The 23,777-nt window shown below is 36.9% G+C and overlaps 1 protein-coding gene and 1 long non-coding RNA gene across 4 annotated transcripts in view; one reads left to right on the forward strand and one right to left on the reverse strand.

Annotated features, from left to right (window-relative positions):
• LOC124635622 overlaps positions 1 to 23,777 on the reverse strand; it is a 162,968-nt gene that overhangs the window by 114,547 nt on the left and 24,644 nt on the right. The window lies entirely within an intron of this gene.
• Positions 6,739 to 7,712, forward strand: LOC124635635. Its single transcript, XR_006985045.1, has 3 exons — positions 6,739 to 7,171; positions 7,310 to 7,429; positions 7,519 to 7,712. It is a non-coding gene; the product is annotated as an uncharacterized LOC124635635 (long non-coding RNA).

Raw genomic sequence — 23,777 nt, forward strand, 5'->3', positions numbered from 1 at the left:
AGCCTCAAATCATCTGGAAAAAAAAGATGTGGCTGAAATCCTGCAGTACTTTTTAGAAAATCCAGAGCAAGTCTCTAAAGTAAAGCAGTTTATTCAATTTGGAGAAATGAAAGAAATATCATCCCAAAAAGCTTTGGCATTATATGTCACTTTAAGACTATCAAAGTTTCGATACATAACACTAAGAGATTTCAGTGAAAAGGAAGGAATTTGTAAATACCCTAGATATTATAAACTTCAAGAAGAGAAGAAAAAGTACTACCCTGACAACAGTGCTGTAACAATAACAGAAACTTCTGTTAAGATTAAACTTCAAGCTCTGTTAGATTTAACTGTAAATAGACTTATTCAGTGTTTGGACATAACAAAGATGAACTCCTGCTAATAAGCAAATGGGGGTTTGATGGAGCCTCAAATCAAAGTGTACATCAACAAAAGTCGGATTGTTCAAATCAAGAACTACAAAGCGTGTTCATGGCGAGTCTTGTGCCATTGAAGCTCACAACTCAAGATGGATGTATTATTTGGCAAAACCAACGGCCTTCATCAACGTCTTTCTGCCGACCCATTATGTGGAAGTTCATGAAAGAAACGGAGTTAAATGTTAAAAACGAAATGACTAATATAGAAACAGAAATAGAAAGTTTAAATCCAACGAAATGTGAAAATGCAACTATCAAGCATAAATTGCTCTTGACAATGATAGATGGAAAAGTGGCATCCTATATCTCTGGCACTTCTACAGCAGTTTGCGATTTGTGTAAGGCGCGTCCGAAGGAAATGAACAATATAGAATTGGTTCAGAAAAAACCAGTGGACGAAGATATGTATAAATATGGATTAAGCAGTCTTCATGCATGGATCCGTGCCATGGAATGTTTGCTTCATATAGCATATAGATTAGACATTAAATCTTGGCAATCAAGAGGAGACGATGCCAAAAAATCTGTAGATGAAAGAAAAAAGAACATTCAAGACAGATTCAGAAAAGAAACTGGTTTATTATTAGACGTTGTAAAACAAGGCAGTGGGACGACAAACAACGGAAACTCAGCTAGAAGGTTCTTTCAAGATCCAGCCAAAACTGCTGATATAACTGGACTAGACGTTGCTTTAGTGCAAAGACTTGGTGTGATCCTACAATGTATTTCTTCTGGTGAAAAAATTATTGTAAACAAAGGACAATGGGCAGATTGGTATACCCCACCAATAGCAATGTCATATATATCATTGGATAGGCATTTTTATGTAGAACAACATTTACTATGACAGCTTTGCTGAAATGTTTGTCCGTTCTGAGATATGGATCAAAAACTGTGCAAAAGTTAGAACTAAGTAATCTATCGATAACTCAAGTTTTTAAAGGAAAATCTAAGTAATACTAAATAAAAATAATATATTGTTAGCTGCCAGTAGTTACAAAGAGGGCAGCAGAGACAAGCGACCATAGACACCTCGCCATTCAGCCGTGCATCTATGATTGGAGGATTCTTTTTTCGAACGTCATTATGACAAGACATGTTATAGTTTGACAGGATGCGATTTTGCCGCGTTCTTGACCAATTATTCTTAGTTGATTTTTCATGTTAAAACTAATTTCCTCGTTAAACAAACCTGCTTCTGGTTTTTAAGACTATGAAAATAATATTTCCTTTAAATATTGTTCACTTGGATTCTAGATACCTATAACTTATTCATATGGAAAACTTACTTAATAACTGTGCTATGTGCAGACGAGGCCTCTATCGCGGGAGGTACCAAGCACACATTTTGACTGACCATATTCCAAGAGCGCAACCAGAGCTTGCTGCATATATACAAGAAAATGCAGTATTGGAGGTATAAGTATGACTATTTAATAGATTTGAAACTTATTCATACTGTCCCCGCAGATACTCAAAACATGTACTAGAATTGATCATGTAGTTTAAACAACGTTCGGTTTCGTAAGCGATAAAGCGATAAAACGATTTCCCAATAATTGGTTATTTAGATCTTCTTTTGTTTTAAGTGACCAACGATATTTGATTTTCTTGTCTGCCATTATTAGGTGGTGTTCGACACTACAAGACGTGTATGCCATCGATGTTGGCAGAGAGCGAATAATGCCGTTAGGCCACCGGCTGTCCCAGAAGGTCAAGGTAATGACCCTAGTAGGCCAAATCCAAATGAAATTCATGTTCCGGAATATAAGAGAGCGTCTAACACTCCATCTCATTGCATTTTCAACATCTGTGGTAATGACACCCGACATCGAATACCAGAGGCAATTAAGGTCCACATCCTCTGTGAATATAAGATATATATCCCCGATGGTGCCCGAGTTTGCCACGAACATCTTACAGGGAACAATTGGGACGAGCTGCCGGATTATTGTAACACCAGTAATTATTTTACTGCAGCCCACTTTACGGATGTTTGTGACATACTACGAGTAGCTGTTCAACGCGGATCAAGGTTGAATTTTAGAGAACGCGGTTCCATGAGTCAGGAGGAAATGCATTTTTGGGTTGGATTAAATGACGATCAATTCGATGCCATTTTGGAGCAAACACCTTCACTCAGCCAGAGATGTAACAATCCCAGAACGGTTTTAGGAATGTACTTATGTAAACTGCGTACAGGTGATTCCGATGAGAGGCTTGCAACGTTGTTTAATATATCAAGGAGAACACTCGAACGCCGTTTTGGTATTGCTCGTGAATGTCTCACAAATGAATACGTGCCACTCCACTTGGGACTGGATCATATCGATCGGAGAAATGTTTTGGAGAGAAATCAATTTATTCCAAAAAAACTTTTCGGCACTTCGGAAAACACCAAAGCGTTAATAATATGTGACGGAACCTACATCTACATCAACAAAAGCAGTAACTTTTTATTTCAGCGGCAATCTTATAGCCTGCACAAGTTTTGTAACCTCCTGAAGCCATTTTTGATAGTATCATCAGATGGTTACATCATTGATGTCTTTGGGCCGTACGCTGCCACAAAGACTGATGCACAAATAATGCTTGACATCATGGGCACTGAAGAACATCCGATGCATGTTTTTCTACAGCAAAATGATGCATTTATATTGGACCGTGGATTTAGAGACAGCTTGGACGCAATCGAAGCCTGTGGCTACGAGTGCTATGTACCTCCAACCAAAGATCGTGGAGATTCACAGCTCTCTACTGAGCAAGCAAATGAATCCCGAGCTGTTACACTATGCAGATGGGTAGTGGAAGTGGTGAACGGGAGATTCAAGAGGGATTATAAACTGCTGCGTCAAAATTATTTTAATAGGGCTGTACCACACATGATCGTCGACTTCCGAATTGCTGCATCACTAATAAATACGTTTCACACACCAATAGTAGACAGTATACATGCAGAGCAGTTCTGGAATCGCATAAGAGCAACAGCTGATTTACAGAATATTTTATATACCTATGTCGAAAGGAAGCGTTTGAATAGTCGGAGGGCTGATTTTCAAAGGTTAGAAGCTAATAACATGGAAAACTTCCCGAGGCTCACTGAAAGTGAAATAATTGTCCTGGCTTTGGGTACATACCAGTTGAAACTGGCTAGATCATACTGTGGCGAACATTTTCGAAACGGTTTGTATCTAATAGAAACCTACCGAGAAAATCTATTGGATGATTTACCGGATTATGGAATCCAGGAAGACGTGTGGCTGTTACGTGGACGCATACAGTCCCGACACGTCAGAGCACGGCTATATTACTGCTACATCTTAATAAACAATTCAAATAATCTCATCGAAGGCAGAAATAACATAGTACAACACTATTGTACGTGTTTGTCAGGACGACGCACTATGGGTACATGTGCGCATATAATATCAATTATATGGTATTTAGCATTTGCGGTTCACGAAGGATTCTCCGCACCGGCCACATTTTTAAATGACATTATTTTAGATGTGCATTAAAATAATATAGTATGAGCCTAGCCTTTTCCGAGCTATCATGCGGTCGGCTTCTAGTCTTACCGGATGTAGCTGCCTTTCAGAAACAACAACACATCAACTACATTGGTGTTATTTTTTCAAAGGAAATTCGATTGTAATACTTAGTGATTAGAAATAAAATTGTTTAAAATTGTTTTTGGTCTATATCTCAGAACGGACAAAGATAAGAACAATGCTGTCATAGTAAATATTATTCCATTTAAGAAGACCTATCCAACGATATACATGACTCTGCTATTGGTGGGATTTATCATTACGCCCAATATCCAGTAGGTACAGTATTAGGTTGAAATGCTTAATAATAGTAACAATTATGGTCCCTAACGGGTACAGTAGGTAGTACTTAGAACACTTACACTTAGTAGTACTTAGATTTTCCTTTAAAAACTTGAGTTATCGATAGATTACTTAGTTCTAACTTTTGCACAGTTTTTGATTTTTATCTCAAAACGGACAAACATTTCAGCAAAGCTGTCATAGTAAATGTTGTTCTACATAAAAATGCCTATCCAATGATATATATGACATTGCTATTGGTGGGGTATACCAGGTCCCATATATTTTTGCCCATTGTCCTTTAATGAATTCTGTATAGATACTGCAAAAATGTTTACCAATCTTTATCCATGGTATTATATGCCTGTGAGTATTCATAAGTTGCTTATTCATGGAGCTCATATAATTGAGCATTTGTCTATAGTGCCAATCGGTTTTTTGTCAGAAGAAGCATCTGAAGCGAGAAACAAAGATTTTCGTAAATTTAGAGAGTCTCACTCGAGAAAAAGTAGTAGTATTAATTGTAATGAAGATGTACTTCATAACCTGCTTCTCACTTCAGATCCTTTTTTGACAACCATACGACCAAAATTGGATCGTAACGTAAAGAGAAATATGTTTAAAGAAGTTTATGAAATGATAGTCACAGAAGAAAATCAAGTAGAATTTTGTGACGTTATGAATTTAATATCTGATAGCGATTCTGAAGAATCTGAAATAGAATCTGATGATGATATTTTCTGTGACTAACACTTTCTTTTAGACTATTGATTTTTATGATGCTTTATGATGCTGTTCTTCGTTTTGTTTGTTATATTGAATATTTGTTTTTACTGTTTTTATCATGTCTAAATATTAGTGTCAACCAATTTAAAATTTTGTCCTTACTTTATCATTATGAAATTAGTTATTAGTAAATTGTAGTTAAGTACTTCAATAAATATCTTATATAGTAATAGAATTGTAGGTATATTTTGATGTTTTTACATATTTTATTATTTGTAATTTATTATTTTTTTAGTAACTAAGCGTGACAATAAAATATTTTTTTGTTTTTCATAAAAAACGACTGCTTTTATTTAATTTAATTTCAGTCAACCATGCACCTATTTATATGGTTTCCAAAATTGGCACTTATGAGGGTAGGTATGTTAAAAATCGATTCGAGTTCTTATTGTAAACAATAAAAAGGTCTTTTATAAGTAATTAGCTAATTTTCCAAAAAAATAGCTAATCACCTCATTAAAATTTAGGTAATAACAAATTACCAAAAATTAACAAATTACCTCATTAGTAGTATATAATTATTTCCAGAGATTATATTATCGGTGCACCAATGAGTTATGGCCTGACCATATCAGTGAGTCACCACTGAAGTGAGATTCAGAGATAAAATATGTGAAACTTATAAATAAATATGTAGATGATATTGCAAAAATCGGTCTATACTTGTATCTTAAAACGGGCACATTTATCGCACCATGTTTGTTTGAAGAAAATGTGCCAAATATATGTCTTATTACCATATAAAAAAATCAAGTCGAAAGGCGAAGGGAATCTCGAGATACATCAGTTTTTAAGTCACTTCCCATACATTTAAATCACATTTTGCGCTATAGCTCTCGATGTAAGAGTCCAATCAGAAAATGCTAGTAACATTTTTAACAGCTAATAAGAAGACAAATACGATGGCATAACTCGTTTTTCAAAAATTGACATTTGGATATTTAAATATCCTATGTCCCAACGCTTGTATGGCGTCGATCTACTGTGCGCCGTTGTGTTCCAAAAACTTTTCGAATCACCGCAACACCGCTCCGCATTTTTATGTGAAAATAAAATTAATTAACCGCACCGCTTCATCTCAAAACCGCATAAATCAGTGTTAGTGTAGTAGCCGGCACACAAGAACTAATCGTGAGTGACAGTGTATTTAACCTACGCGTAGAGGAAACAGCTTCGCAGACCTGCGACAACGTGCACGTCCACCATCCAGCACAATTAAGTCCTTTTCCTATCACAAAACCCTTTAGCTTCACTCATACTGTCTCGGTTCGCCTAATCACCGACCAAGTTATTTTTCCGCACCCGTTACGGTCCTTCGTTACAGCCCACCGGTGTTGTACCAATACTGCACCACCAAAACTAAAAGCCATTTTGAACTTAGCTTTATTTAAAAAAGTTCTAAGATACCCTTTCTAACGGTATGCTTCATGTCATAGAAATTATTTATTATGTTGTAAAAATAGGGATACAACTATGCCACGACCGAACAGCACACAACAATGTAACCAGTTTGATCGTAACAATGTAAGCGCAGGTAAAAAGTTCGTCTCTTTCTTGCACATGTAAAAAGATGTTTGTCTTTGTCTTACATTGGGTTGGAAGTTCGGGATGTGACAGGTATGGTGCAGTCAGTGGAGGTCTGACTATCTCTGCTGTTGGAAGTGCCCGTGAGTTTCACATTCTTCTCTTACTTTTTTGTTAAATCTTGTTATTGTTATTTCCGCATTTAAACTGTTTTATTGTTGTGTTTATTTTCGGTGTTGATAGTAAAATACCTACCTTCAGTAACGAAGAGTATGCTGACATGCTACTCGCATATGGCAGGGCTAACTGCGAAGCGCGAAGAATTTATCAGGAGCTATATCCTGATCGACGTATACCACACCACGAAACCTTTCACTACAACCTATCAACGTTTGAGAGAGACAGGAAATATACATAATCAAGAACCTCGAGTGAGTGCCGTGCAACACAGTGTAGCCCTAGATGAAATGATTCTTCAAGCTTTTGATGAGGAACCTACAACAAGCAAACTAATTTTTGCTGCAACACTTAACTTATCAATATGGAAAGTCTGGGCGGTGGTTCGGGCAGATGAGAGGCATGCACTTCATTACACCCCTGTTCAAGGTAAATAACACCAGCTCTTTTATTAATGTAAAAAAAATACCCGTTTTAACCTGTTTCAATTTTCAATGACTAGTTATTTCGTCAAGTTGATTTTGTTTCACAAGTTATTTATTCATGTTTGAATTTCTTTATTTCCAGAAATGAATTGTAATTAAGGTATACAGGTTGACTGAAGAACTGATTGCACAATTAGAAAAAGAAATTTCCCCATTTTTAACAAAAGCAAAACGTCGAGGAGGAATTAGCAACCGAACTAAGGTACCTTTTACACTGAATTAATAAGTATTGCAATGGTAATTTAAATCACCATATAATTGACAAATGTCTAAAACTTGATATGCTTTCAGATTCTATACACTCTCGAATTTCTTGCTAGTGGGAGTTACCAAAAAATGATATGTGAGAATACAAAGACATATATCTCGCAAGCATCTGCCTCGAGGGCTATGAGAAATGTTATAGATCCATCAACCACCCAGATATGGTTAACAAGTACATTAGATTTCCTCAAAATACTAATGAAAGGCAAGCAAGCTCTCAAAGAAAAGTAGGTGTCATATTACATTTTGAAATTGTTTATCTTTTAATTAGATTTTATGAAAAGTTCAAAATACAACCATTGGTTGTATTGATGGAACCTTGGTATCAATGGTTCGGCCCAAAGAACATGAGGGAAGGTACTATTGTAGAAAAATATATCATGCTCGAAATGCTGTTATTGTAAGTGTATTTTTCTTTTCATTAAAATTATTGTAGGAACATATATATATTATCCATTTTAAGCATATTTTGATGTTTCATTTTGCTTTTTCAGATAATGATCCAGACTTAAATATAATGCATGTGGATGTAACATTTGGAGGTGCAACACATGACAGCTTTGTATTTAATAACTCTGTCATAAAAACGCATTTGGAGCATCTCAATAATACAGGAGAGACTGTATTTGCTTGGCAACTACGCATTTAATATTTTTTCTTTACTTCAACCATTATAATTATACCTGTTTCCAAGTGTATTGAAATATTAATAATAAATTCAGTTTTTTTTTATTATTATTGTCAAATCACATTGAGTTCTTATTTATTTTAGGGGACTCCGGGTTCGCTCTAAGGCCATATATTATGATGGTTCCCTGTAGCAACCCTGAGCCTGGATCAAGGGAAGAATATTACAATAACCTGCATGTCACTGCAAGAAATACAGCAGAAAAAACCATAGGCATACTTAAAGACCGTTATAGCTACTTATTGGTTTATCGTGTTCTTCATTATGATCCAGAGATGGTGGGAAAAATAATTAAAACCTGTTGTGTGTTACATAACATATGTAATCGAGCTGGCGTTCCTCCAGTAGAATTACCAGCTCATTTACAGAGACAAGAAGTGACATTGACACGGACAATACATCGAGAAACCAGAACTAAATCAGTGATTTAGACAGTAGACGTGTGGCTAGAGGTAGTTTAATTAATACTGTGGCGGGAACAAAATAGTTAATAATTGATACTAACAATAGATTTAAAACATTACTAATTTGTAAGAATGCAATAAAATTTGTTTCAAATTAAAAGAAACATTTTGAACAAATTTTTCATAAAAAAAAAAAACATATGTAACCAACCGTAACACTTGGGACAAGGGGTGTATGGGTAGAACCTAGCTAATGACTTCCCAAATCCCTGGAAAAATTGTGACGGTCCATGCGCCAAACACCCTGTATAATTAAGTGTTACCAACAGTTAAAAAACTGAGAAAAACACTAAAAGATAACACTAAACGAATTTTAATGGTTCGGAGAGCAGTCTGCGCAGGATTTAAAATAATTTAGGTTTCAGGTGAAAAAAAGCCGAAAACAATAGGCGACTTTTATTAGAAAAAACGAATATCAGGTTGCTAAGAATAGAATTTCCTAAGACTCTGATGAAATATAGAGAAGAAGGCAGACCTATTGTTTACACAGATGACTCATTCAGGTATGTAATCATTATTATCCTTTTTTCTCGCTTGTTTGTATGCTGTAAAATGGTCTGGACATAAACATTTCTCATAAATGTTATAGATCCATCAACCACCTAGATATGGTTAACAAGTACATTAGATTTCCTCAAAATACTAATGAAAGGCAAGCTCCCACATTTTGAAATTGTTTATCTTTTAATTATATTTTATGAAAGTTCAAATTGCCTGGAACCATTGGTTGTATTGATGGAACCTTGGTATCAATGGTTCGGCCCAAAGAACATGAGGAAAGGTACTATTGTAGAAAGGTATATCATGCTCGAAATGCTGTTATTTTAAGCATATTTTGATGTTTCATTTTGTTTTTTCAGATAAATGATCCAGACTTAAACATAATGCATGTGGATGTAACATTTGGAGGTGCAACACATAACAGCTTTGTATTTAATAACTCTGTCATAAAAACGCATTCGGAGCATCTCAATAATACAGGAGAGACAGTGTATTTGCTTGGCAACTACGCATTTAATATTTTTTCTTTACTTCAACCATTGTAATTATACCTGTTTCCAAGTGTATTGAAATATTAATAATAAATTCAGTTTTTTTTTATTATTATTGTCAAATCACATTGAGTTCTTATTTATTTTAGGGGACTCCGGGTTCGCTCTAAGGCCATATATTATGATGGTTCCCTGTAGCAACCCTGAGCCTGGATCAAGGGAAGAATATTACAATAACCTGCATGTCACTGCAAGAAATACAGCAGAAAAAACCATAGGCATACTTAAAGACCGTTATAGCTACTTATTGGTTTATCGTGTTCTTCATTATGATCCAGAGATGGTGGGAAAAATAATTAAAACCTGTTGTGTGTTACATAACATATGTAATCGAGCTGGCGTTCCTCCAGTAGAATTACCAGCTCATTTACAGAGACAAGAAGTGACATTGACACGGACAATACAACGAGAAACCAGAACTAAATCAGTGATTTAGACAGTAGACGTGTGGCTAGAGGTAGTTTAATTAATACTGTGGCGGGAACAAAATAGTTAATAATTGATACTAACAATAGATTTAAAACATTACTAATTTGTAAGAATGCAATAAAATTTGTTTCAAATTAAAAGAAACATTTTGAACAATTTTTTCATAAAAAAAAAAAAACATATGTAACCAACCGTAACACTTGGGACAAGGGGTGTATGGGTAGAACCTAGCTAATGACTTCCCAAATCCCTGGAAAAATTGTGACGGTCCATGCGCCAAACACCCTGTATAATTAAGTGTTACCAACAGTTAAAAAACTGAGAAAAACACTAAAAGATAACACTAAACGAATTTTAATGGTTCGGAGAGCAGTCTGCGCAGGATTTAAAATAATTTAGGTTTCAGGTGAAAAAAAGCCGAAAACAATAGGCGACTTTTATTAGAAAAAACGAATATCAGGTTGCTAAGAATAGAATTTCCTAAGACTCTGATGAAATATAGAGAAGAAGGCAGACCTATTGTTTACACAGATGACTCATTCAGGTATGTAATCATTATTATCCTTTTTTCTCGCTTGTTTGTATGCTGTAAAATGGTCTGGACATAAACATTTCTCATAAATGTTATAGATCTATCAACCACCTAGATATGGTTAACGAGTACATTAGATTTCCTCAAAATACTAATGAAAGGCAAGCTCCCACATTTTGAAATTGTTTATCTTTTAATTATATTTTATGAAAGTTCAAATTGCCTGGAACCATTGGTTGTATTGATGGAACCTTGGTATCAATGGTTCGGCCCAAAGAACATGAGGAAAGGTACTATTGTAGAAAGGTATATCATGCTCGAAATGCTGTTATTTTAAGCATATTTTGATGTTTCATTTTGTTTTTTCAGATAAATGATCCAGACTTAAACATAATGCATGTGGATGTAACATTTGGAGGTGCAACACATAACAGCTTTGTATTTAATAACTCTGTCATAAAAACGCATTCGGAGCATCTCAATAATACAGGAGAGACAGTGTATTTGCTTGGCAACTACGCATTTAATATTTTTTCTTTACTTCAACCATTGTAATTATACCTGTTTCCAATTGTATTGAAATATTAATAATAAATTCAGTTTTTCTTATTATTGTGACTTCTCTTCTTATAAAAATGACGTTTGACGTCTGTTTTGGCAAGTCATATGTGCAACTTTTTACGTTTTTACGTTTTTTTCTAAAACAACAGAAATAATAGACAAAGTGGTTTGAAACAGTATAATCAGTGAACTAAGTGATACACGGAATTACATACAATGCAGTGAGCGCTAAATAGTGCGTTTGTGGGCTGTAATAGGACAATATAAAAATAAGTATTTTAACTTGTTTATACAGCTACCCGCCAAAGTTAATAAAACAAGTTAGACGTCAGTGGCAGAATCGTTGACATACTTGCCATAAAAGAAAATAAATCTTGAGGACTTCTTACGTCCACACAGCGCCATCTATCTCGTCGTGTAAGGAAAACTATCGATTTGCGCAGTGAATCCCCTGACACGCCATCTAGTTTGTTTCTTCGGTACCTCCTTTGAAGCTAGTAAGCACTTAGTTTGAAGCGATGCCGGGCGTCAAATGCGGAGGGTGCGCGCGCTTTGCCTCAGCGCTAGATGGCGCTAAGTGTGGCAAATGCAACCTATTGTACTTCAGAATATGTTCAGGGATCTCTGCGAATACCAGAGTTTCTTCCAAGTGGCGTTGTCTCGAGTGCAAGAAGAACGTTGCTAGGGATAACAGGAATGAAACCCCGGTCAGAGGCATCATGCAAAGCCCTCCTAGTGATGTTGCAGGAATATTGTCAATCAAGTCAATAGCGGGCTCGCCAAGTGTGGCAAGTGGCAAGTGTGGCAGTGCAACAAATAAGTTCCATCCCAACTTCCCCGGCGTCTGAAGAGTCTATTGCCTACACTACAATCCAAAAGCAACCGCCTGCACCCTGCACTGACTTGCAGGTCATACTTGACGAGCTGAGGGCGGTCCGTGCGGAGATACAGGTGTTTAGAAAGGAAATGGAGGCGGAAATGGTTGAGCTGAAAACCATCTTGAACACCTGCGGCACACGCATTGACGGCTTGGAAACAAGGGTGGATGCCCTTGAAAAGCTCGACACCTCTAGCCCCTCGAACTCGAACGTGGTTGGGATAGTGGAGGACCTAATGCGAGAGCTCAACGACAGACATAAGGATCTGCTTGCCAACGACATCGAGGTGTCTAACCTACCGGAGGGAAAGGCGGAGAACCCTGCCCATATAATTAAGGTCATCGGTCACAAGCTGGGGATCAGCCTAGACGACCGCGATATTGTTAGTGCAGAGCGCGTTGGTGGGAGGCATCACATTGAGTTCTTATTTATTTTAGGGGACTCCGGGTTCGCTCTAAGACCATATATGATGGTTCCCTGTAGCAACCCTGAGCCCGGATCAAGGGAAGAATATTACAATAACCTGCATGCCACTGCAAGAAATACAACAGAACAAACCATAGGCATACTTAAAGACCGTTTTAGGTGTTTATTGGTTCATCGTGTTCTTCATTATGATCCAGAGATGGTGGGAAAAATTATTAAAGCCTGTTGCCCCTGTTGTGTGTTACATAACATATTTATGCAATCGAGCTGGCGTTCCTCCAGTCGAATTACCAGCTCATTTACAGTGACAAGAAGTGACATTGACACGGACAATACAACGAGGAAACCAGAACTCAATCAGTGATTTAGACAGTGGACGTGTGGCTAGAGGAGTTTAATTAATACTGTGGCGGGGACAAAATAGTTAATAATTGATACTAACAATAAATTTAAAACATTACTAATTTCTGAAAATGCAACAAAATTTGTTTTGTGTGTTAACATCCACAAACAAAAAAGTTATTTCAAATTAAAAGAAACATTTTGAGCAATTTTTTCATTAAAAAAAAAACATGTAACCAACCGTGACAGTTGGGACAAAGGATCCATGGGTAGAACCTAGCTAATGATCTCCCAAATCTCTGGAAAAATTGTGTCGGTCCATGCGCCAAACACCCTGTTATGTTACCAACAGTTAAAAAACTGAGAAAAAAACTAAAAGAAGACATACATTTTAATGGTTCTGAGCGCAGTCTGCGCAGGATTTAAAATAATTTAGGTTTCAGGTGGAAAAAAGCCGAAAATAATAGGCGACTTTTATTAGAAAAAACGAATATCAGGTTGCTAAGAATAGAATTTCCTAAGACTCTGATGAAATATAGAGAAGAAAGTAGACCTATTGTTTACACAGATGACTCATTCAGGTATGTAATCATTATTATCCTTTTTTCTCGCTTGTTTGTATGCTGTAAAATGGTCTGGACATAAACTAATGAAAAATATTCATCATACCTCTTATTACAGGTTCTAAAACAAGGTCAGATGGATCTTTGAAGGGGCTTAAAAAGCCAATTTCGAAAGGGCAGCGTGTAGTCATAGTGCATGCTGGATTTGAAGCTGGATTCGTCCCCAATGCGCTACTCCTATTTAAGGCTGGAGCAAAGTCGGGAGATTATCAAGACAACATGAATTTTGATAATTATACGAATTGGCTTCGCAACCAGCTGATACCAAACCTGCCGCCAAATTCTGTGTTAATTGTCGACAACGCTTCGTACCACAATAAGCTCCAGAACCTACATCGAATGCCAATAAAACCGACATGCAAAGTTGGCCGTCGGAAAAGGGCATAGCATTCCAAGACACTATGCTCAGACCCCAATTATACAAATTAATTCAATTATATAAAAATCAACACAAAAAATTTAGTATTGACCAAATACTGGCAGAATACAACCATAGAGTGTTCTGCGATTGCCGCCCTATCACCCAGACCTTAATCAAAAGCTATGTAGCCAGTAAAAATATAAAATAGAATTTGTCCCATATAATGGACCTAATACAGGAAAATTGGAACTGATGAACACCAATGAATGGTCAAAATTATGCGGAAATGTAAAAAAATCGATTTACGTCAGTGACTTCTTGACTTCTTCCACCAGCTCAGGTAGTAATTTTAAATTGATTCCAGGAATAGGGTATTTAAGTGACAGTGACGTGAGCGCTTGACATTATTTTTTAACAAATGAGAATCTGGCATCCAACCGCAAAAACTGACAAAGCCGCGTAAAACCCAAAGTCTATGATTTTGAAGCATGCTCTGAGCTGGATGCCAAACGAGATGAATTGAAAGCTCGACCACCCGTAGCTATCAACAGTTGCACAGGGCGGCAACAAGGCACCAGCCACCGTTGACCGCAGTGTGTGCGGAGTCTGAACTTTCATGTGTCGAGTAAATATTTTAATTGAGCATATTATGAGTATCTATTATATTATTGTGTATTTAACAATGTGAGTTCCTGTGAAAAATGGACAATGGTTGTTGCATAAAAACGGGCCGGTGCGACGTAAGACGCGAGCTCAGTGTGGGAGAAGAAAGACTGAGGTGTGCGAGTTGGAATGTAGGAACGATGACTGCAAGATAAAGAGCACACAGCAAGGCAAGATAGCCGTAGAACTAACCGTATTGCCACCATGTTTTTTTACAGCCATGACGCGGTGCGCCACTGCACGTGCCTACGGGCCAGTCTCAGACGCGCCTTACTTCAAACGATCAATAAATCACTTTTACGCAAGTGAACGTCAGCGCTCAAATGTAAACAAACAAATTAGTCATAAATGCACTCTCATTACTCTCTTGCGTATTATGTTATTGACATAATTGCTTTTGTTTTGTTTTTAATAATTTGCAATTTGTTCGTTTTACTAATAGAATTTAGTAGTGAATGCATCAATTGGAAATTAGTTTGTGCTTGTATTGTGTAGTGAAAATAGAGTATACCTACGTTGAAATTAGGTATTTTAGTAAGTAGACGATTTGCATCTTACCATAGTTTCAAACTCGAGACCATGCCAGTAGTAATGAGTTTACAGAAGTTTAGGGTGTATGTAAGTGGTGTTAAGTTCACTTTAGTCACGGACTGTAACGCTCTACGCTGGACCTGGTCGAAGCGAGATTTAAATCCACGCATCGCGGGGTGGTGACTGGAGGTACAAGGCTTTAAATTTGAGGTTGAATGAAGGAAGTCGATGTACAGCTATCTCACAGAAGCTTGCTTTACGAACCTAGTTTTCTTAGGTTAAGTTTTGAGAATAAAGAACATGTTATAAAACTCGTGCCATATATAAAAATCGCACTCCCTAGATTTTGACCAAAAACAGTGGATATTCTTAAAACTCTTTGGTTTAAGTAAACGAAATGTATTTTCAATAAAAATACACACTTTGTTTAAAATGTCATGTAAAAAAATCATTTTCCTGGAAGTTACGCGCAAAAAACATCAAAACAACAAAATTCCTCGAATTAACTCCTTTTAGGTAGGCACTACTTGCGCCCCTTCTCGCAGGTATAAAAGGATCAGACGTGACAACCCCTCTTGTGCATACATACGGAAAACTTTGAAAAACATGGACACCACACCTGCAGAGGCTGCTCAAGTTATAGCCTTGTTGGAAGCTGGGCAAAATCAAAGTCAAGTCGCTCGACATTTCAATTTAAGTCGATTTTCAGTTCGACGTGTATACCAGAGGTTTCGAGAAACTGGTGGCTATATTCGGCGACCAGGATCAGGCCGCCACCCTACTACATCAGACCGTGATGACAGCTTTCTAGTGACAAGATCTTTGCGAAATCGACAGCTGAACGCGGTTGAGCTAGGACAACAGCTTCGAGAAGACCGTGGACAGTCAGAAGACGATTGTCTGAAGCTGGGTTGACTGCACATCGACCCGCAAATGGTCCGAAATTGACCACAGACCACCGACAAGCCCGGCTTCAATTTGCCCGAGAGCATTTAAATTGGACGTTCGATCAGTGGAGTAATGGAGTTATGTTTTCCGATGAGTGTAGAATGACTTTACACGGCCACGATGGACGCTCAAGAGTCCATAGAAGGTCATCAGAGCGATTTTCACAATGCTGCATTAGCGATCGTGTCGCATATGGCGATGGATCGTGTATGTTTTGGGGTGGCATAATGCTCGATTATAAAATCGACATTTTCTTCATTACTGAGGCCAATTCTGGCCCTAGATCGAGAGGATTAACAGTCCAGCGATACATGGAAGAAGTCCTCGAACATCATGTTAGGCCGATTTCGTGGCTTATGGGGTAGAATTCCTACTTATGCATTATAATGCCAGGCCACATGTTGCTAGGGCAGTTCGCGATTACTTGGAAGACGCCAGTATTAACGTGATGGAGTGGCCAGCTCGTAGCCCTGATCTAAATCCTATCGAGCATGTATACGGAGCATGTATGGATGAGCTGAAAACGCGTGTTCGAGCAAGAAGTCCAGCTCCCACACATCTCCAAGCGCTGCAATCAGCCATTGAAGAAGAGTGGAACGGTATACCACAAGAATTCATAATTAAGTTAATACGGTCGATGAAAAACCGTTTAAGAGCCGTAATTAGAGCTAGAGGGGGTAACACTCCATACTAATAAAGATTTTATTGAAAATTTATTGCTTTGTTTCAATTCAATGTCTTGTCGCTGCAAATGATTGAATTTTACTATCAAAATGCATGCTCGGTTAAGAGAGGGCATCGCGCACTTCTTCCAATTTATGGGCAGTTTGGTCGGCCTACTGAAGCAGCTATTCGGAAGCTTGTGACTAAATTTCGAACCCAGTTTACATTATTGGACATTAAACCACGAACACGCATACGTAGAGTGAGGACCGAAGAAAATATTGCGGCTGTATCCGCCAGTGTTCGTGATGACCGTAAAATGTCGATTCGCCGCCGTTCGCAGCAATTGGGCCTCTGTTACTCCACTACGTGGAAAATTTTGCGAAAGGATTTGGTTGTAAAACCTTACAAGAAGAATTGGACATGCCTGACATGTGGTTTCAACAAGACGGTGCCACATGCCACATGGCACGCGAAACAATGGCCCAATTGAGAGCCGCCTTCGGTGAACAGTTTATCTCACGTTTTGGGCCCGTCAATTGGCCGCCTAGATCGTGTGATCTAACGCCTTTGGACTATTTCTTGTGGAGCCATGTTAAAGCTCATGTCTACAGGGATAAACCAGCAACCAGATTGACTTGACTGCGATTGACGCACTGGGAGCCAATATTGAAGCATTTATTCGTTTTTTGAAAATCAAATCCTATACCTCTTAAAAAATCACCCATTACTTATACCATGGTACCTACTGAGGCTGTATTAATTGTGTTATTTTTGTAATGATTTTGAAACATTCTTATACAGTGAACGTGTTTAATCTAAGTCGTGGAGATGGTGAACCCAAAAATACTTCTTCGTCCGTACTGTCCTTGTACTTCGTTAATAGAGTTGCGAACGGCAACGAACGAAGAGCGATCAACACGGTGGGAGACTACCTTATCGATTTGAAATTAATGGAATGATTATTATCGATTAAATAATTCTTTTAATAGGTGATAGTCTTGATTTAACGAAAAGTGACATTGCAAATGGTATCAATGCCTTACTAAAACTAGATCTGAAGAATATCATACTTTATGCATTACCATATTCAGATTGCTCTTCAGACGAACAAAATAAGTATGTTCATAGTTTGAACAATTTTATGTACACTCTGACATGTTGTCATAGCGACAAATTATTGTTTTGACACTAATTTACCTAACAATACGGTGATTGAATATTTGAACTAGCTCCTGAGACAATAGAAAAGCATTGTAGTAACCTTATTCTCTTTCATCACAATATAAAATCTTAATCTTATTAAAAATCTTATTCAAAATTTTATATTATCTTATTAAAAAATTTACATAAAAATTTTGTAAATCAGTTTGGAGTCAACATAATTATCATACGAAACACATTCTGGGTATTATTTCCAAAAGCCAACCTCAGAAACACATGTTTATGTTCCATTCATTGTAATAATACTTTTATAATTCAAGCACTTTATAATGCTAAAATCATTCCATACAAAAGTATTACGGACTTGCTCAAGTATTTGTGTTGTAATAATATAATGAGCGCGACTTGCTTAAAAAATAATTGTTTCGGTTGCAAAAACAAAGCTTTGGAGTATACCTAACAATTTTGATGCCAAAGATACTATATTATATGAAAGGTGGATCACAAAAACAGTTCCAGTGATAATTAAAAATACTACTAAGCAGTGTCGCAAAACAATTAAAGAAAAAATGTCAACTGCAAAGAAAGCACTATTAAATTTAATTTACCGACTTTAAGGAAGCATGTCGCAAATATGGTTACGTTGCTCGACACAATACTACATTCAAATTAAATGACGTCAAAAAAGAAGAAATTAAAATGAATGGACTTGATCATCAAATAGATAAAACATGCAACCGTTTTATCATAAATGTAACAGACACTTCAGAAAGTGAGTTTCTCGAGTAGTACGGACACTGATTCTGAATACTCCACTTAAAAAAACAATTTTAAAAATTGTATTTTTCTTTAAGTAGACTTTAGAATCAGTATGATAAAACAATCGTTTTGCCTGTAGTCTTGTACCTATTTAAAATAAATGATGAGAGTTTGATTTGAGTTTAATTGAGTACCTGATAACACGCTATTTGTCACCCAAGAACAGATTCAGTGAGCGCATGGTGGGTGACACCAGGTGACAGTGACAATAAGACACGGTGACGAAAAGTTGTAATCAGCGGCTAGCCTTAAAGTCTATCAAAGACTAGGCACTCGTGAGCAAGCTGTGGCATTTGCAGAGGAAAGACGTATGATAAAAAAAAAGAAAAAATGTGTCACTATCACAAAAAAAGTATGACGATTGAATACTCAACAAATAAAACGGTGGGCTCTTTTGTATGTAATAGAGGGCCATGCCGATCCAAATCAAAAGTGAGCCGAGGCAAAGGCACTTGGTTTGACAATATTAAAATAACGATGCCACAGGTATTTTAGCTTATGTATGCCTATGCAAACAAATTCAACTATGATCGCACTAAAAAGAAGACTACACAGAAGGAGAACACTGCCTCTCTAGCGCAACGATAAATGATTGGTTTAACAACTGCAGAGGCAGTTGTTAGCTACCAAAAAAAGAGAAAAGCACTTGCCGGGAAGATTGGAGGTCCCGGCAAAATTGTAGAAATTGACGAAAGTAAATTTGGGAAACGGAAATATAATAAAGGTATGACTAGACAAATTAACAATTACATTGTATTCTGTTCATGGCATAATTATGCAACCATACTAAATCTGTTTTTTTAACTTACAGGTCTTCGAATTGAAGGCCGCGGGAGCCTGGGAATGATCCTGGATGGGAGCGAAGATCTATGACTGGAAGTCTGCCCAGAAAATCTTCGCTCCACAGAAATTCTGGTGCCACTCATACAAAAACATGTTGCTGAGCTAATGAAGCTAATTAATGCGTGGCACCATAACCAAGAATAAAAGAAAGTGCAAAAACTGTATAGAAAGTATCAGGCTTTTAGCAGCACTCGTTGAGGCGAAAGGAAAGGTCACAAAATATTAATTTATTTTTCTGAATTTTTTATATCATTCTTAGTTGTGCTATTTATTGATTTATTTATTTAGGACAGCCAACAAATCTTACACTAGTTACAATGAATGTTATTACCAAATCTTATATCTTATGCTAAGTGTAAACTTAACTATTGGTGGCCACCGCAAGCATTATCATATTAAAGCTTTTTGTATGCCAAAAAGTGTTTTTATAATTAATTTTAACCATACACTTTACCAATACCGTGTTTTTGTAACTGTCCCTAATAATTTGGCAACCCACTGTAATTAATTACTACCACCGTCGCTACGGATTTCTGAAACATTGAATACATCAAAAAAAAAAAAATTCAAACTGAAAAGTATATTCGCAGCTGTTTGGATTTACGCCAGTTCGGTTGTAGTAGAATAGAATGATTTTTCGCTAATTCACACGAAACTCATGAGACAAAAGTAAATCGAAATAGGGCTTGAATGAAACGGTTTGTAGACACCGTTATTTTGGTAGGTAAACCAAATTAGTTTTTCAATCAATCGATCAATCAATCAACAATCGTAATATATGACAATACTATGTCGAAACCTTGGTATATTTGAGCAACTATGATACCGTAATGGACTCACATTTGAAACTACGTTCTAGTTTTTTGGTCTATCTAGTGATATTCAAAACGATTTAATACGTAGTATTGCAATCAAGACCCCACTATCCAGTGCCGCAAGTGCTGTAAGTTTGGTCACGTGGAGTCAGTATATCGGCTTAGCGATCGATTTTTTTCTCCACAATGCAATGCCGCAAGAGAACAAGTCGTTGAAGTACATAAGAAATAAACAAATAACCATCATGTCCGTGGTACGGTAAACAGAAAAAGAGCACGAAGCATGAGAAATTGAATAATTATAGCGACGAAATAGAAAACACTTTACATACTTCTAATGTAAGCAATTTTTTCTCGCTTTATTTTTATTAGTATTTAAGACCCACAATCCAATGCCGCAAGTGTTGCAAGTTTGGTCACTTGGAGTCAGTATCAGATCCAAGTCACGCACCTTTCGTGTGTTTAAGACGTGGATCCACGTTCGAAAAATCTTTACCCTCGTGTGCCTAAGCGTGGATCCACGTCCAAACCTAACAAACTTTTTAAATGCGATTTTGTTCACTATTCTTTGGACTTTTTAGTCGACTTTTTTTTGCATCGAAAGTGTACTGAATGAATCTGTCACGGGCGGCCATTAGACTGAATGTATTACGTCATGTCAATCCCGTTTGACAGGATAAACAATTTCATTTTGGTGACGCGTGCGACCGGTGAAATTCCTTCTCCTGGATTCTTACGACAATAAACATCTGTAAGTATTTCTGTCTATTTATCTTTTGTTTATATTGTGTAGAACATAAAACAATTCGAAAACAAACTATTCTTAACTTGATTTATGATATTTCTATGATCAAATGTCTCTCGAAAAAATTTCTGTCAATGTTTTGATTTTCATACCGATTTATATTTGTATTTATCTTAAAAAAATAACGTTATTATATATCATTATAAAGGAAATTTCATTAACTTTCGAATTGTGTAAAACTTTTAGTACACTTTTATCAGAATATGAAAAACAATTGTCATTTTCGAAGGTCATGCACGCACACATTCTCATATTTAGGACTTGCATTTACGTGAAACGTATGACGCAATCGATTGGCGTCTTGTTACGTCAGTCTTGATGTTTTTGTACAGAATGTTGTTTTGTTTGAATTTATTGATATTTTCAACTATACATTATAACTACAGTGTAAAATGTATAAAGCGACAATGAAATGGATTGCGCATTTTTTGGGATATGAAAAAACAATATTATTTTACTAATTCAATATTATTTACTAATAAACGATACGATACACAATCAAGATATAAAAAAATAACTGGTGTTGTTATTCGATTTCGCTCACGTAAAACTACTAGCGTTTCATACAAGTTTTTAATATTTGTTTGAACTATTTTTCTGCATACGGTTTCACTCGCGTTCCTAGTATCTATCTTAACTTTATAATATTATAAAAGCGGAAGTGTCAATAAGTATCAATAAATCATAAGTGGTTTTCTCTTCTTTTTAGGAAATCATCATGGTTGTGGTCCTGGATCTTGACCGGTTTTTGCATAAACGCGACTATATTTCCTGCTATAAGGGAGAGAGTATGTGGCCATGGGAGGATACGCATTTCTTGCGGGCAAATATTTGTCATATTTGCCACACGAAAGTTATAATAACTCGATAAGGCACTTCCGCGTCCTCATAAGTAGAAGTACGATTCGTCGACTTCTACTATCAAAATTTTTCTGGTGCAAATGTGGTTATAGTGTGTATGATCACTATCCTCCAGACGAATGTTGCTCATAAATTCTTATTTTTAATTTGATTCTTTTTTTTCAAATTCATTGATCAGATCATTACAGAAGAATATGTTTTTATTTCCAAAATTAAAATTGATTTCTTAATCAAATTAACTCCAATAACCTATTAAATGGCATAATTGACAAACTGGTAAAAATTCTGTTTTTATTACTTTCACTCTGTCATCATTTAAATAAATAAATAAAAAACTAATCTATACTAAATAACCGCAGGTAATGGAGCCAGACCGAAATATTGACGACGTCGGGCGTCCCGAAGCCAGCACTTCAAAAAGTGTGGTATGTAGCTAATAAATATTTGTATCAAATATTTTTGTTAGTTAGGGAATTCTAACTTGGAAATATATTTTTTAATTTTTATCTTTGCAGGGCCACGGCAGGCATTTTCCGGATGACGGCGATTATGATTGGCAGCCTAATCAGAGACCTCATGACCTTGATATGTCTTATTCTGAGGTAGATATAAACTATTTTTTTTAACTTTTTATTTTTAGACGCACATTCTCCCTCTGATTAATTATAAATTAATATGAATATATTTGTCACGTTATCAAATGGAATTATAATAAATGGCGATTTACTCTTTTAGATACTCAGTGGGCAATTAGCAGAGGATCTAAGATTGGATTCGGGCAGTGAGGAAGAGGAGGATCCTATGTCGCTGGAGGAGCTTCCGAGCTACCCTGGAAGAGACAGTGGAAGATCCTGAGGAAGATTTCGAAGAACACGAGAGGCTGTCTGAATCTTTCAATTGGTCAAGCGACTATAGTACATTTAGAGGTCAACCGGAGGTTTATTCCCAGGCTAGCGAGCGCGGTCCCAATATTGAAGAAACAGATCCTCTGAAGTTATTCACTCATGTTTGGGATCACGATATAATGAACAGTATTGTGGCACAGACCAACGAGTATGCCTGGCAAACAATAGCAAGCATCCGAGTCTCCGGACGGTATTTCGGCCCATTCTCGATTGAACGATTGGGTAGAAACCTCTACTGATGAGCTGTACAAGCTCTTTGCGGTGATGATTTTTATGTCGCTGATCGTCGCAGGACGTGTGAGTGAATACTGGAGCACGGGTACCCTGGCCATGCCAGGTTTTCGTAGGCTTATGAGTATAAAACGGTACTGGCTCCTCATGCGTTTCCTGCACTTTGTCGATAACAATACTATCAGTATTCATGGTTCCAATCGTAAAGTTGCTAAGATACAGCCCATCATTGACCATTGTAATAAAAAGTTTAATAGCATGTACACGCCTCGCAGAGAAATAAGCATTGACGAATCGTTGCTTCTATTTAAAGGACGCTTGAGATGGATCCAGTGCATCCGTACAAAAGCAGCACGATTCGGTATAAAGTTTTATGAACTTTGCGAGGCGATTACAGGCTATCTGCTGAAATTTGAAATTTACACGGGCAAAAAATATCCACAGACGGGGGACTCTGGGGAGGACTCCTTGTATGGCTTTACGAGCGCAAGTGCAAAAGTGGTGCTAAGGCTCATGCAAAGATTTCTTTACAAAGGTCACTGTCTTGTAATGGATAACTTTTATAATTCAATTACTTTGACACGATTTTTAAAGTCGAACAAGACCGATGTCATTGGAACTCTGAACAGGCGAAGAATGGCGACACCGGGGGACATACAAACCCTCAACGAAAGGAGACTTC

The sequence above is a fragment of the Helicoverpa zea genome, chromosome 13 (genome assembly GCF_022581195.2).
Source record: "Helicoverpa zea isolate HzStark_Cry1AcR chromosome 13, ilHelZeax1.1, whole genome shotgun sequence".
NCBI lineage: Eukaryota > Metazoa > Arthropoda > Insecta > Lepidoptera > Noctuidae > Helicoverpa > Helicoverpa zea.